Source organism: Moschus berezovskii, chromosome 12 (genome assembly GCF_049115385.1).
Source record: "Moschus berezovskii isolate FMDL1 chromosome 12, NW_MosBer_1.0, whole genome shotgun sequence".
NCBI lineage: Eukaryota > Metazoa > Chordata > Mammalia > Artiodactyla > Moschidae > Moschus > Moschus berezovskii.
Genome location: NC_142471.1, coordinates 80,818,999 through 80,832,639, shown reverse-complemented (window position 1 = coordinate 80,832,639; position 13,641 = coordinate 80,818,999). Strand labels below are relative to the sequence as shown.

At 44.7% G+C, this 13,641-nt stretch overlaps 1 protein-coding gene across 13 annotated transcripts in view; it reads left to right on the top strand.

Moving 5' to 3' along the window:
* Positions 1-13,641, top strand: part of ABLIM1 (actin binding LIM protein 1) — a 340,561-nt gene that overhangs the window by 145,083 nt on the left and 181,837 nt on the right. The gene's annotated exons all lie outside the window — the stretch shown is intronic.

The window sequence follows — 13,641 nt, the reverse complement described above, 5'->3', positions numbered from 1 at the left end:
TGAAAAGGGAGAGTATGGTCACGCTCTGCACAGGTGTACAGTATTTATGCACTGGGCGTGGTCCGAAATGGAAGTTAAACTTTTCATAATTGAATTGTTGTTTAACTTATTCATTTGTCTGGGAAATGTAAAAGAGCACAACAATGTTTGATTTTAGTTATCCAAGTAATATATAAATATGTCTTATGTTAAAAAAGTGCAGTGTCACAGGAGATTAGAGAGTGAAAGATGACATCCCCTTGCCCCTACCCGGTTCACTTTAATTCCCCCTTTTCTCTTGAGGCAAAATTGTTAATAGTGTGTATCCATCAAGAACTTATAGAAGGAATAAGATAGAGAGATAGAAGTATTAAAAAAGGATCATTCTCTGATCATTTTTTCATGACTCGATTTTTTTCTGTTAATAATATGTCTTCGGGACCTTCACTACATGATTTGAGAGTGTGAGAAACCACCACTGAATTTTGCTTTTTGGTAAGCTTGGATGTATTCTGCCACATTTCCTGACTGTGGACATACTTTTCTCCATAAACACAGATGTCTGCTCTTTGGGCGCTGTCTTCAACATTTCCGTGATTTATCTTTGTCTACTTTCTCTTAAAGCCCCTACAGGGAATAAATGTGAGGTGAACATGCTGAACTCAAGCTGATCCCTATTGTTGGAAACTCAATTCAGGTTTATTATACTAGTGGATGGATGGAGGAATAGGATCATGATAGCTAACCATGTTAGGGCCGCAACTTAGCACAAAAAGAAACAGCTTCTGGTCAGTCCATTCTGCTCCTATGTATCTTTTATAAATCACAGGGTTTAGCTTTGGTTTTACACCGACTAAAGGGTAATTGAATGAAATGATTTAGTGAGAATAAAGGTGCTTCTAATAATATTTCCTCTCTTTTTGGGGTGCTACCAGGAACCCTAAATAAAGACGCTGACATTTAATCAAGGTCAGGTCTCTTCATTTTTACCTCCACCACAATTGAAACAACCTGACTCTGATCTCTACTGCTAACGGTTTTGAGTTTGTTTCCCCAATATGAGTAATTTATGAGCGATGGGAAAGGGGATTGCAAAGGTCACTTCCCAGTTCCATCCCCCAGGGGCCCATGGACGCTCTGGACTTGCTGTTCACGGTGAATGTTCTATAGGTCAGTAGTCCCCAAATAGCAACTCTTCTTAACTCATTAGAGACTTCCCAAAGCTTGGATTGCCTGGGTTCATGTTTGCTTTACAAGTCAGTAACCACTTTCTGACTAGAACACTTTGGACAGGCCACCGAGAGGTCACATACTAGTATTATCTAAGCCCTTAGCCACTGATTAAAGACTGTTCCTTTTCTATTTTGAGGTCCATGTCAGTCTCCACTTCTGCCTCTCAGCTCCCTGATTGCGTTGACCTCAGTCAACAGCAGGGAAAGGCAGGGTTTTTGGTGGGTACACAAGGGTTTCAGTGGAATTTCATTAAAGCTTCTAAAGCCAGAAGGGCACAGGAGCGCTTGCAGTCCAGGCATTCATCCTAGACCTGAGAAAACTGGGCTTCAGAAAAGTTAGTAAATTGCTCAAAATCACACAGCAGGTAACTGTACTAAGTTCAGGTTTATTATGCTAGTGGGCAGATGGAGAACATAGAGGAGGCTCATCCTCTGTGTTCCATCAAAGGAGGACATGGCTCAGTGTCTGCATTTATCACCTACTGGCCCCATCACTAGACAGTGAACTTCTCAGAAGCAGCCCTCTGTCTCTATCTTTAATTTTTTAGTTCCTAGCTTGACACCTGCACGTCATAGATTCTCAGAGTTGAAGCAGGTTGGCCTATTGTCAGAGCTAGATTTGGAACCTGTGGCCTCCTGATCCTGAGACTTTTACAGTACGCTCTGCTTCCTCTTGCTTCCAGAGAGTTCCAGCTTCTTCCTTCCTCTTGGGGCAGACACGAATCAGCCTGGAGGAAGTTTGCGTCATGGCAGCATCCATCCTGAGGAACACGGGAAGTCTTCTGTAGGAGTGACATAGGTTCCCTGTTGCTCATCACTTGGAGATGGTTTAGATCACGCTGGTCTGTGCTGCCATCTTCTCTCCTGGATAAAGTTTCCATGACGCTGACATGCTGGCAGATCACAGGTCTGCAAGTGTGGCCTTGGCCAACCGACTTTGACCCTCATTCTCTTCCGTTCTCCCAGCCAGGAACCCACCCACTTCCAGTCGCAGACCCTTATTGATCTGGGAATCTTTGTGAAATAGTTGTTTCTCTGATGCATTCAAGGGCATCTTAACCTTGCTGTGTCCTGTAACAAAGAAGCAGGGGAGATTTTTGTGGGTTTATCAGTCAATATCTGTCTTCCTGAATACACTTTCATCCACCTAAACTCCAGTGGCCTAGTCTACTCGTTACAGACTTTAATTCTAGCTTATGTGTGTCCTAGTGCAAGTTTTAAAAATAAACATGAAGGGGATTTATTATTTCTTAGTGTTAGAGAAAACAAGTATAAGCAAATATTAGAGATTAAGTTATGTAAACACTCATTTGTTTAAAAAATAAGGGAGCTTAGGGTTTGGAAAAGGTTTTATCCTTCATGTAAGAAGGATAAAAATCCAGCAGTGAGGGAGGCACATCACGGAAAACAGTTCTACAGTTGAGCACATCATTTTTTGTTTGTTTTGTTTCCCGGAAGTTTTCTGTCACTGTTGGACGACCCAACTTGCTTTTAAGGTAGTGAAAAGTGAAAGTGTTAGTTGCTCAGTTGTGTCTAACTCTTTGTGACCCCATGGACTGTAGCCCACCAGGCTCCTCCATCCATGGAATTCTCCAGGCAGGAATACTGGAGTGGGTTGCCATTTCCTTCTCTGGGAGATCTTCCCAACCCAGGGATTGAACCCAGATCTCCCGCATTGTAAGCCGATTCTTTACCATCTGAGCCACCAGGGAAGCTCTTTTAAGTAGAGCAGGACCCAGTGAAACTCATTCTAGTTCATCCTTGGAGAGATGTTCACCATCTGCCTGACCTTCCAGTGTATGGGATGCACACACGCACACACACTCACAGAGTATGGGACACAGACACACACACGTGGGGCAGCCTTGTTTCTTAGCAGCTTCTAAGAACAGAGGTATACTGGGTCTCAAATGTATCCTACAGATTGGCACCAAGGTAATCCTCTTAGGATGCTGATGTCATCGTATTTCCAGGTGAAACACCTAAATGAGTGACAAGGTAAATTTGAAGACTTCCTGCTAATCATTGAGGATTCTCTCCAAGTCCTTAAATTACCTCTTCCCTACCCCCATCTAAGCCAATCTTGTTTTATTTTTAATATTATTGTTAACCTGCCAGTTATTGAAATGGCAGGCTTTGCACTGACACCTTTACATACATCACCTCTAATCTTTGAGCCCATCAGGGTCAGTGGCACCCCTCCCGTTTAGTAAATGAGAAAGAGAAGGTTCAGGGGAGTTTAGCCACTTGCCAGAGATCACTTAGCCAAAAAGTAAAAGAGTTGATTTTCTACCCAGGCCATTCTGGCTGCAGAATCTGCACTAATTGTACCTATGCTCCCACCTCCCCATTTTTCCTGTTTGAATAATCATGGATATATTTTCCATCTCCATCATGGTGTCATTCTGCCCTTCCTGCCCCATGAGAAATACATATTGTCTCCTTTTGCATATTTGCCCATGACCTAACTCAAGTTCTGCTTCCTTACAATGGTTTTCAAAGGCCCATCCCTTCTGTAAATTCTTCTCGAATTACTCTGAGCACCTAAGTCAACACCAGAGAAATTAAACAACAATCTGTCACCTGTTCAACTTAAGAAAGCGTGTCCGTCTCTCCCTCAGGAGTTGCTGACTTCATACCCCATCTTATGAAACGACCTTTAGAGTTGCCAGGTGTTGCTGCCCCTAACGGTGTCTGTCCTTCTGCCCCATCCCACTCCTCCCAAACACCCACACCCACACAAACACTCCCCACTCAGGAGCTTGCACACAGCCTAACATAATCGAAACCCATTTCTGTCCCATCCTTGGGGAAGTCTGAGAACAGACTGCTCTCTGCAGTGTGATATTTCTCATCCATTCGAGTTGCCTCCCAGGCCCCCTGTTGGTGTAGACTAGCTCCTCTAGATTCAGTTTCCCAACCCTGCTTCCCAGGTGGATGTTTCATATCCCGCCCTGACCTGCTCTTCAAACTGTCTAGGTTGTTCGTTTTTCTTTAACTTGAAAAGCCCCAAGTTTTTCAAGGGGACACCAATGGCAAGAACATTTCCTAAGTAAAGTCTAAAGGGAAACTATTGATTTAAAGAGACACCACAATGCTACAAGCTTCAGAATCCATTGTCTGGATTAGCGACTTCCACACACATCTCAGTTGTGAACTTTGCATCTTTAGAGGGAGCAGAGATCCAGTTTTGTCACCATATTCCACTGGAGAAAGGGGAAAAAAAAAAGCCCAAGTGTGAATTTTTCTTACTGTTTTATAAATGAAATAGTACTACTCTCACCAGGAAGTATGACTCTGCCCCACTTGTCTTCAGGGCCAAAGTGCTGTCTAGATGATGGGATTTCTAAGGCTAAGGGAAACAACTTCACATTTAAAAAAATCACAACAAATCCTTGCCCTCGGCCACCAACTCATTAATGTCTAAAGAAATGCTTATCCAGAGAAAGAGAGAGAAGAAAAAGACCTCATTTCCACAATTAGAGTTAAGGCTGACTATGGAAAGACATCTGAGAGAAGGAATGAAGTGACGTGAGTCACTCAGTCATGTCCGACTCTGCAACCCCATGGACTATACAGTCCATGAATTTCTCCAGGCCAGAATACTGGAGTGGGTCACCTTTCCCTTATCCAGAGAGAAGGAATACATTGACTTAAATTTACCCAGAGCTCTTGAGAGCAATCTTCAGCTGATTGGGCCACTTAGAAGTGATCCTGCCTCTTGCTTCTCTGATGACCTGGTCAGGTGACCAGGGAGGATGAAACAACCAGTATTGCTTCACAGAAACTCTCTTTTAAAGAACAAGAAATTAACTTTCCAAAGTCCTGCAGAAAAGATGTCCTAAGTGAGACCCTTCCGGAGAAGGCAACAGCAAGCCACTCCAGTACTCTTGCCTAGAAAATCCCATGGACGGAGGAGCCTGGTAGGCTGCAGTCCATGCGGTCGCTACGAGTCAGACATGACTGAGCGACTTCACTTTCCCTTTTCACTTTCACACATTGGAGAAGGAAATGGCAACCCACTCCAGTGTTCTTGCCTGGAGAATCCCAGGGACGGGGGAGCCTGATGGGCTGCCGTCTATGGGGTCACACAGAGTCGGACACGACTGAAGTGACTTAGCAGCAGCAGCAAGTGAGACCCAGCCCACTAAAAGCAAAATCTCGACACTGATTCTCTGTGAGGAGGGGGCCCCTTGATGTCATCATCATATTCACTGCCCCTGGGAGGCAAGCAGGAGGGTCCTCATACTGCTGGCATCTCATATGCCAAAGCCAAAACACTGAGTGTTTTCCTGAGCCAGCATTAGAGTGTCAGAGGACTTTTCAGAAGGTTCAGTGATGGGTGAGTGGTGCAGGATTTCTTCCCATTGTGGTTGAGCCTGCTCTGGGCACACCACAGTAGAAACCAGCCCAGCTTCCTATTTCATTGTGTGTTGGTCTGATGGTGACTCATACCGAGAGGTATGTTTATCCCAAACTGGCAGGAGCGGTGTATTCAAGGGCAAATTCTGTTAGCAGTGGGGGAGGGTGAATATTTGCAGGCATGACCTCTTTTCTCTGAAACATTGTGTTTGTGTTCACACTGACATGATTAATGCTATTATGGCCCAGTGTGCCTTGGGGGGCACCAGGGGTGAGTTTCTGTGTCCCATTACAATCAAACAGGCTGACTTTTTTGAATACTTAGACTTAACCATGAAGATGCTGGCTTTCTTAAGCTTTCAGAGAAAGTACTGTCTAGGGCAGTGGTTCTCAAGTGTTAGCAGACATCAGGGCCACCTGGAGTTTGGTCAGAGTGGGGATTTCTGGACCCTGGTCCCAGTGAGGAAGGGCCTGAGGTTTTGCACTTCCAGCAATTCCCAAGTGATGTTGATGCTCATGGTTCAGGGACCATACTTGGACACTATCATGGTTTCTTGTTCATAAAATGATCAGTGTTCTAGGCAGAGAAGAGAGAGTTTTTATATAAGTAGCCTCTCTGTTCTCTCTTGCCGATTTTATCTTGCTTATAAGGCAGATGGCAAAGTCAAGAGTATCGTTTTCATTTTGACTCTCTTGCAGCATAGGATGACGCTTCGGTTCATAAAATGGAGACCTTCTGTGAAACTTGAGTGACCAGGAGACTGCTGTCAGTATATGACACTGGATGTGCAGGGGATGGGCAGGGTGGGAGTGGGGGGAAGTTACAGGGCACCTTTTCCTGGGAGTGAGTTGGGGCTCAGCTTGGCTTGGGGGAATCAAGGCACAGATGTGCCATTCTGTAACCATCCATCACTCCTAATTCTGAAAGGTTAGTTGAGCATTTTTACTGGGGTTCATAGACCTCTTTGGAGAAAGAAATGGCAACCCACTCCAGTGTTCTTGCCTGGAGAATCCCAGGGATGGGGGAGCCTGGTGGGCTTCCGTCTACGGGGTCACACAGAGTCGGACACGACTGAAGTGACTTAGCAGCAGCAGCATAGACCTCTTTGGAATCCTTTGGTTAGAGACAGTTTAAGGAGTTCTCTTGGCTCACAAAAGCTGCAACAGTTTAGTTTCTGAGGAGCTAAAATGAGTTATTAAAACCTCAAGCAGTTTTAATATAGACCATTGCATTGTCTATATTCTTGTTGGTCTATATTCTGTTGTTGTTGAACCACAGATTGTTCAACAATCTGTATTCACAGTGCTATTTGAAACACTGTGAAGAGAGAAATTTAAGAAAAATTAAAAGAAGCAGAGAATGGTAGAAAAAGATAGCAAGGTTATTTCACACTGGAGTATCTGGAGGGACATGAGAGAGAGGCTGTACCCCTTAGAAAAATGGCAGGCACTGTGGGTTCCCTGGTCTGTGCAGGGTCCCCTAAGTGGCATGTGGGGCTAGATGAGTGTTGCTGGATTGCTGTGCATCACGTGGGGGAGCCCTGTCTGGACAGCTGCTGGGGAAGAGTTTTAGGGCTGACAGTGGGAATGGTATCTGCTAGACTAGGTTCAGTGATGCTGTTCCTACTCAGCTAGAAGATGTTGCCAGTCCTGCCACGTGTGAAGAGCCCAGCCTGAAGTAGTGAGCCATAGCAACCGGTGTCTTGAACGCATCACAAATTTATAAAGGTCTACTCTCTGCAAGGCATTTGGAGGGTAACCTAATACATGGAAAAGGTCCTGCCTTCAGCAGGTTAATGAATTAGCCAGTGGTACGACTGAGGTGACTTAGCAGCAGCAGCAGCAGGAGGGGTGCTGATTGAAAATAGAAGCAACACAACGTGATCAGAAGGAGTATAAATGGTATTCTGCTGAGGTTCGAAGGAAGAGTTAGTGTTTCAAATGAATCAGAAAAGGCTTTACAGAAAAGGGAGCATTTAAGATTGGCCTTGAAGGGTTCTGTTAATTTCTTCAGTTAGGGATGGTGTTTAATTCAAACCCATTATATAGTGTTTGCTCCATGGTAATTATTCAGTGAATGTTGAATGAACAGGGAAGTGGATGAAGGATGTGTATGGGTAGAGAGATGGGTATTCTTAAGTGTTTATTCAGAGCCTAATGAGTACAGAAACAAAATGCAATTCTTGACCTAAAAGCATTCACATTCTAACAAGGAACATAAACACAGAAATACATAATTATGATACAATGTGAAATGTATGCATTGTGGGAATGCAGTGCAGGGGGCTGGTGAACTCTCCTGGGAGGTCATGGCAGACTAGGCTTTGAAGGATGAATAGGAGTGCAACAAATGAATAAAGGGGAAATGAGAGAAAGGTTTCCAATTGGCAAAACAGAAGCAGTGAAGGAAATGCGGCCAGCTGAGTTTGGCAGGAACTACCATTAGTCACGAGGTACTGCGGTAACCATGGGGAAGGGTAAACAGAGGGCTTTGCAGGCCAGGTTGAGTTGAGGATGGATAGAACCAGAGGTTGTGCATTCAGATGCCTCTAAGAATCAGGCAGGTGACCTAGATGAGTGGAGATGGGGACAGAGAGGACAGCAGGGCCGTCTCTACAGGAAAAGCCACTCTATTGCTCTATCCTGGTTCACACGAAACTAGGAACCGTGGGATGTGGGCCACGCGGCCAGACCTTCCAGTTTCCAAGAGTGACTAGAAATAGGTGTTTTTCTGTAAAAATCTCCAGATGCTTAAAGTTGGCAAATGATTCAACTTTCTCTTCAAAAAAATCTTCATGTAGGCCAAACAAAACATATCTGTGGGCAGGACTCAGCCAAAGGACCTTCTGATTGTGGTCTGATTGTGGTCTGTGCTCACCAAGTCTACCCACAATAAGAAACACATTTTCACACAAAAAGACTAAAGACTTGTGCACTTACACATATAGATGGCTAATGAAAAAATCATGTGAAATAATACTTAACCTTTACTCTCTGCTCTTTTCTAGCCTCTTCTATTTTTTTATTATGTGGCTCAGTGGTAAAGAATCCAGTTGCCAGTGCAGAACACTTAAGAGATCTGGGTTCAATCGCTGGGTCGGGAAGATCCCCTGGAGGAGGAAATGGCAACCTACTCTAGTATTCTTGCCTGGGAAATCCCATGGCCAGAGGAGCCTGGCGGACTAAAGTCCATGGGATTGCAAAGAGTCAGACACGATTGAGTGACTGAGAATACAAGTTGGTCATGATTTATTTTGTTTCATTGGGTCAAGACCTGAAATTTGAAAACCATTGGTTTAGAACATCTACATCAAACTACTATTAGATAAAGACAGAATAAGGTACTTTCAGGGGCAAGCTTGTTTCCATTCTTGACACTTAAAATAGTGCTTAATAGATATATTTTGATTACCTTGAATTTCCTCACTTACAACTAGAAAAATTTTGACAGAATGATTTCAGAATCTTTCAGTGGTCATTTTATCCTAAACAGAAGTTGACCAGAATTTGGTGTCATCTTCTGGGGTGCTTGATACAATTAAGAACTGACTCAGCTATTAAATTCAGAGTAAAATGCTACGTGGCTGAAATTCAGCAGAAAGTCCAAAGGAAGCCCCCATTCAGGCCTCGTTAGCATCTAAATCTGATATTTCTGGAATGCGTTTTTCATTTAGAAGAATTTCCCTCTATGATTCCACATCATCTCTCTTCTGTGACCATGCTCACCTGGTCCCCTTGCTTGTATATCACAGCCAGAGAGAGAAGAGCAAGTTCAGGGCTCAGGCCGTCTGTGAAGCACCATGTCACCCATCATCAGTGGGTGACAGCTATTCCCTTCTACTGGTTGGACATCATGTGTTTATATAGCATTCAGTATGGACCAATCAGAGCATCTCAAGAAGCATTAAAATGTAGGGGTTTTGGAGAGAGACCACCCCTCTCTTGGGGCTTCCCAGGTGGTGATAGTGGTAAAATACCCACCTGCCAATGCAGGAGACATAAGAGATGTGCGTTTGTTCCTTGGGTCAGGAAGATCCCCTGGAGGAGAGCATGACAACCCATTCTAGTATTCTTGCCTGGAGAATCCTATGGACAAAGGAGCCTGGCGGGCTGCAGTCCATAGGGTCTCAAAGAGTCAGACACGACTGAATGACTTAACACACATGCACCCCTCTCTTGGAATATATGAGAGGTGATCTGTCATTGCAAGGCTATTGTACACCAGGGATAGTCATCCTTTCGTTTCCGAGTGTATCTGCCATCACTCCTATCTTGAGTCGGAGGCATTCCTGCAAGATGCAACAGGACTCAAAAAGAGCTCAGACTATGAAACAAGAGTGCAGGAGTGGCTTCTCGCCATTGAAAGGAGCAGCCATGATGGAGAGACCCCTAGGGAAAGGTCGTGCTTACTATGGAAGCCCCAGGACCACAGGGAGGCAGCACTGAAATGATAGCTTTGCAAGACAGGTAGGCAAAAAAGGCAGCTGACAAGCATGAATGGAACAAGCAAGGCAAGACAGATCGTAGCAGTCTTCTAGGCTGGAGAGTATCCGATACATTACCTGTGCAGTGCCAGCCTCAGGAGCAGGTTTGAAGATGAGACGGGAAGTCCCCTTGTTTTCACAGGACCTGTGTGTTGCCTCCCTCCGTTCTCATCCTGACATGGGCAAGCAGCCCCCTCTGGAGCTGGGCAGCCCACGGCCTGCACGTCTTCCTTCCCCAGAGGCAGTGATGCCAGGGAGCGAATGCTGGGGTTGGTATCCGTTGAATCACGACTCCCCACTTGCCAGAGGATGTAGAGCCAAACTCTTCACCTGAGTGAGATTCTGTTTCTTTCTCCAGTGAAAATAGCAGAGAACACCCACTTTTCTCTCCGAGTGTGGAGGTTTGATAAGTTATCTCAGAAGTTTGAGCACTGCAAAGAATTATTGGTTCAATTTGCAAAAGGAAAAAAAAGCCCATGATGGATTGTTTATCAGAAACTAGGCTAGTATGAGCTGTATGCTCAGTCACTCAGTCATGTCTGATTCTTCGAGACTCTATAGACTGTAGCCCACCAGGCTCCTCTGTCCATGGGATTTTTCAGGCAAGAATATTGGAGTGGGTTGCCATATCCTTCTCCGGGGGATATTCCTGACCCAGGGATCAAACCTATATCTCCCATGTCTCCTGCACTGCAGGCAGATTATTTACCCATGGAAATGATGAAATCTAGAAGAAAAGAAAAAAAAGTACAAGAAAGACACTGTATTCACAGATTGCACTGCAAGTTCTAATACAATGATAATTACATTCTCAACGTATAAGCACTGACCACAGTTAATTGAAAATGTGATTTTGCCATATTACTAAGAACAAGACGTTAATAAGTAGTGGCCAACTTATATGCAGAGTACATCATGAGGAACGCTGGGCTGGAAGAAGCACAAGCTGGAATCAAGATTGCTGGGAGAAATATCAATCACCTCAGATATGCAGATGACACTACCCTTATGGCAGAAAGTGAAGAGGAACTCAAAAGCCTCTTGATGAAAGTGAAAGAGGAGAGTGAAAATGTTGGCTTGAAGCTCAACATTCAGAAAACAAAGATCATGGCATCTGGTCCCATCACTTCATGGGAAATAGATGGAAAAACAGTGGAAACAGTGTCAGACTTTATTTTGGGGGGCTCCAAAATCACTGCAGATGCTGATTGCAGCCATGAAATTAAAAGATGCTTACTCCTTGGAAGGAAAGTTATGACCAAACTAGATAGCATATTAAAAAGCAGAGACATTACTTTGCCAACCAAGGTCCGTCTAGTCAAGGCTATGGATTTTCCCATGGTCATGTATGGATGTGAGAGTTGGACTGTGAAGAAAGCTGAGCACTGAAGAATTTATGCTTTTGAACTGTGGTCTTGGAGAAGACTCTTGCGAGTCCCTTGGACTGCAAGGAGATCCAACCAGTCCATTCTAAAGGAGATCAGTTCTGGGTGTTCACTAGAAGGACTGATGCTAAAGCTGAAACTCCAATACTTTGGCCACCTCATGTGAAGAGTTGACTCATTAGAAAAGACCCTGATGCTGCGAAATATTGAGGGCAGGAGGAGAAGGGTATGACAGAGGATGAGATGACTGGATGGCATCACTAACTCAATGGACATGAGTTTGAGTGAACTCCGGGAGTTGGTGATGGACAGGGAGGCCTGGCGTGCTGTGATTCATGGGGTCACAAATAGTCGGACATGACTGAGCGACTGGACTGAACTGACTGACCTGTAGAGAACAGTAGGGTAGGTGCACACCCCAGAGCCAGAGGGAATGGCCCAATATTCCTTGCAGAGAAAAATAAACCTAAAATGTAGGCAGTGAGAACTAGTAGCTGAGTGGAGAGGCAGTCAAACTGGCTGCAGATGGGGTTTTCAGGAGACGCAGTTTTGGAGCTGAACTGCTAAAGCCTTTCCCTGCATCCGTTCATCTCTTTCTCGTTTGTCCCTTGCAGTACAATTGCTCCATTTACCTTGATAACTTTGTAAGATTATCCCCAAAGCCTTCGAGATGTTATAAGCTTGCCTGGGAGCCGCAGACTGACTGCCCAGGGTTCAGATCCCATCTCTACTGTTAGTAATTGTGTGACCTGGAGCAAGTCACCGAATCCTCGCCCGCTCCCTCATGCCTCAGTTTCCTCATCGGAAAATAAGGATATCAGTAGTACCAACTTCATAGGGTTGTTGTGAGGATTGAATCAGTTAATATTTATATTAAATATTAAAGGAATATATATATATTGGGATTTTCCAGGCAATAGTACTGGAGTGGATTGCCATTTCCTTTTCCAGGGGATCTTCCCAACCCAGGGATCGAACCCTCCAGCATTGTAGACAGATGCTTTACCATCTGAGCCACCAGGGAAGTCTTATATTATATATATATATATATTAATATATAATTAATATATATTAAATAATAAAGGAATGCCCAGGGGGACTTCCCTGTGGTCCAGTGGTTGGGACTTCACTTTTCAATGCAGGGCGTATGGGTTTGATCCCTGGTTGGGGAACTGAGATATCACATCTCTCACAGCCAAAAAATAGAAAAAGAAAACAGAAGTAATACTGTAACAAATTCAGTAAAGACTTAAAAACTGGTCCACATCAAAAAGTCTTAAAATAATGCTTGGACCCTAACAAGTGAAAGTGTTAGTCGCTTAGTCGTGTCCGACTCTTTGCGACCCCATAGACTGTAGTCCACCAGGCTCCTCTGTCTGTAGAATTCTCCAGGCAAGAATACTGGAGTGGGTCGCCACTTCATACTACAGAGGATCTGCCTGACCCATGAATCGAACCCAGGTCTTCCGCATTGTGGGCAGATTCTGTACCATCTAAGCCACCAGGGAAGCCCACAGCGAGAGCTCAGTAATTGTTTGCTTTTGCTGCCATTATTATTATTATCCCTCTGGACCGAGTGAAATTGTGTGTGAAGGGGCCAATGTGTTCCCTGGGCTGGAGTCCAGTGATCAGATTGGTTTGAGGATGCAGGCAAGTGAACAAAGCTGGATGGGTGAGTTGAGGAACCACCCATTCCTGCTGGGCAGTCTCTTCGAAGTTCACCTCAAGCAGAGCAAGAATTTGTTAACTCTTTGTCATGAGACCCTGCTCAGGACCACACGAGTGGCTTCCCGTGGCCACTGTCCTGGGATAAAACATCACTAAGGACCTCTCCCAGCTGGGTTCTTGAGCCCAAACCCTCTGGGCAAGTGAGCTGCCGATCCTAGTTCATTTTCACCCTGTGGAATGAAACAAGATGTCTGATAATAATTTGGTGCAGGAATGTGTGGATTTTGTAAGAACAGTTGTTCTAAAAACTTTGAGGCTCGAAGCCAGGTGTGCTCAGGATTCTTGCCGAGGAAGCTGTCCACCCACTCTGCAGCAGCTCCTGCTGGCTCCTCCCATCATCATGTCGTGTCATGTCATGCTCTGGGGACAGTGCCCTTGTTTAGCTTTTCCAAGGCTCTGATGCCACCTCTGCTCCTGCCTCAGGTCATTTCAACTAGAAATTGCGCTCCTTTGTGTGGTTCTCATTCAGAA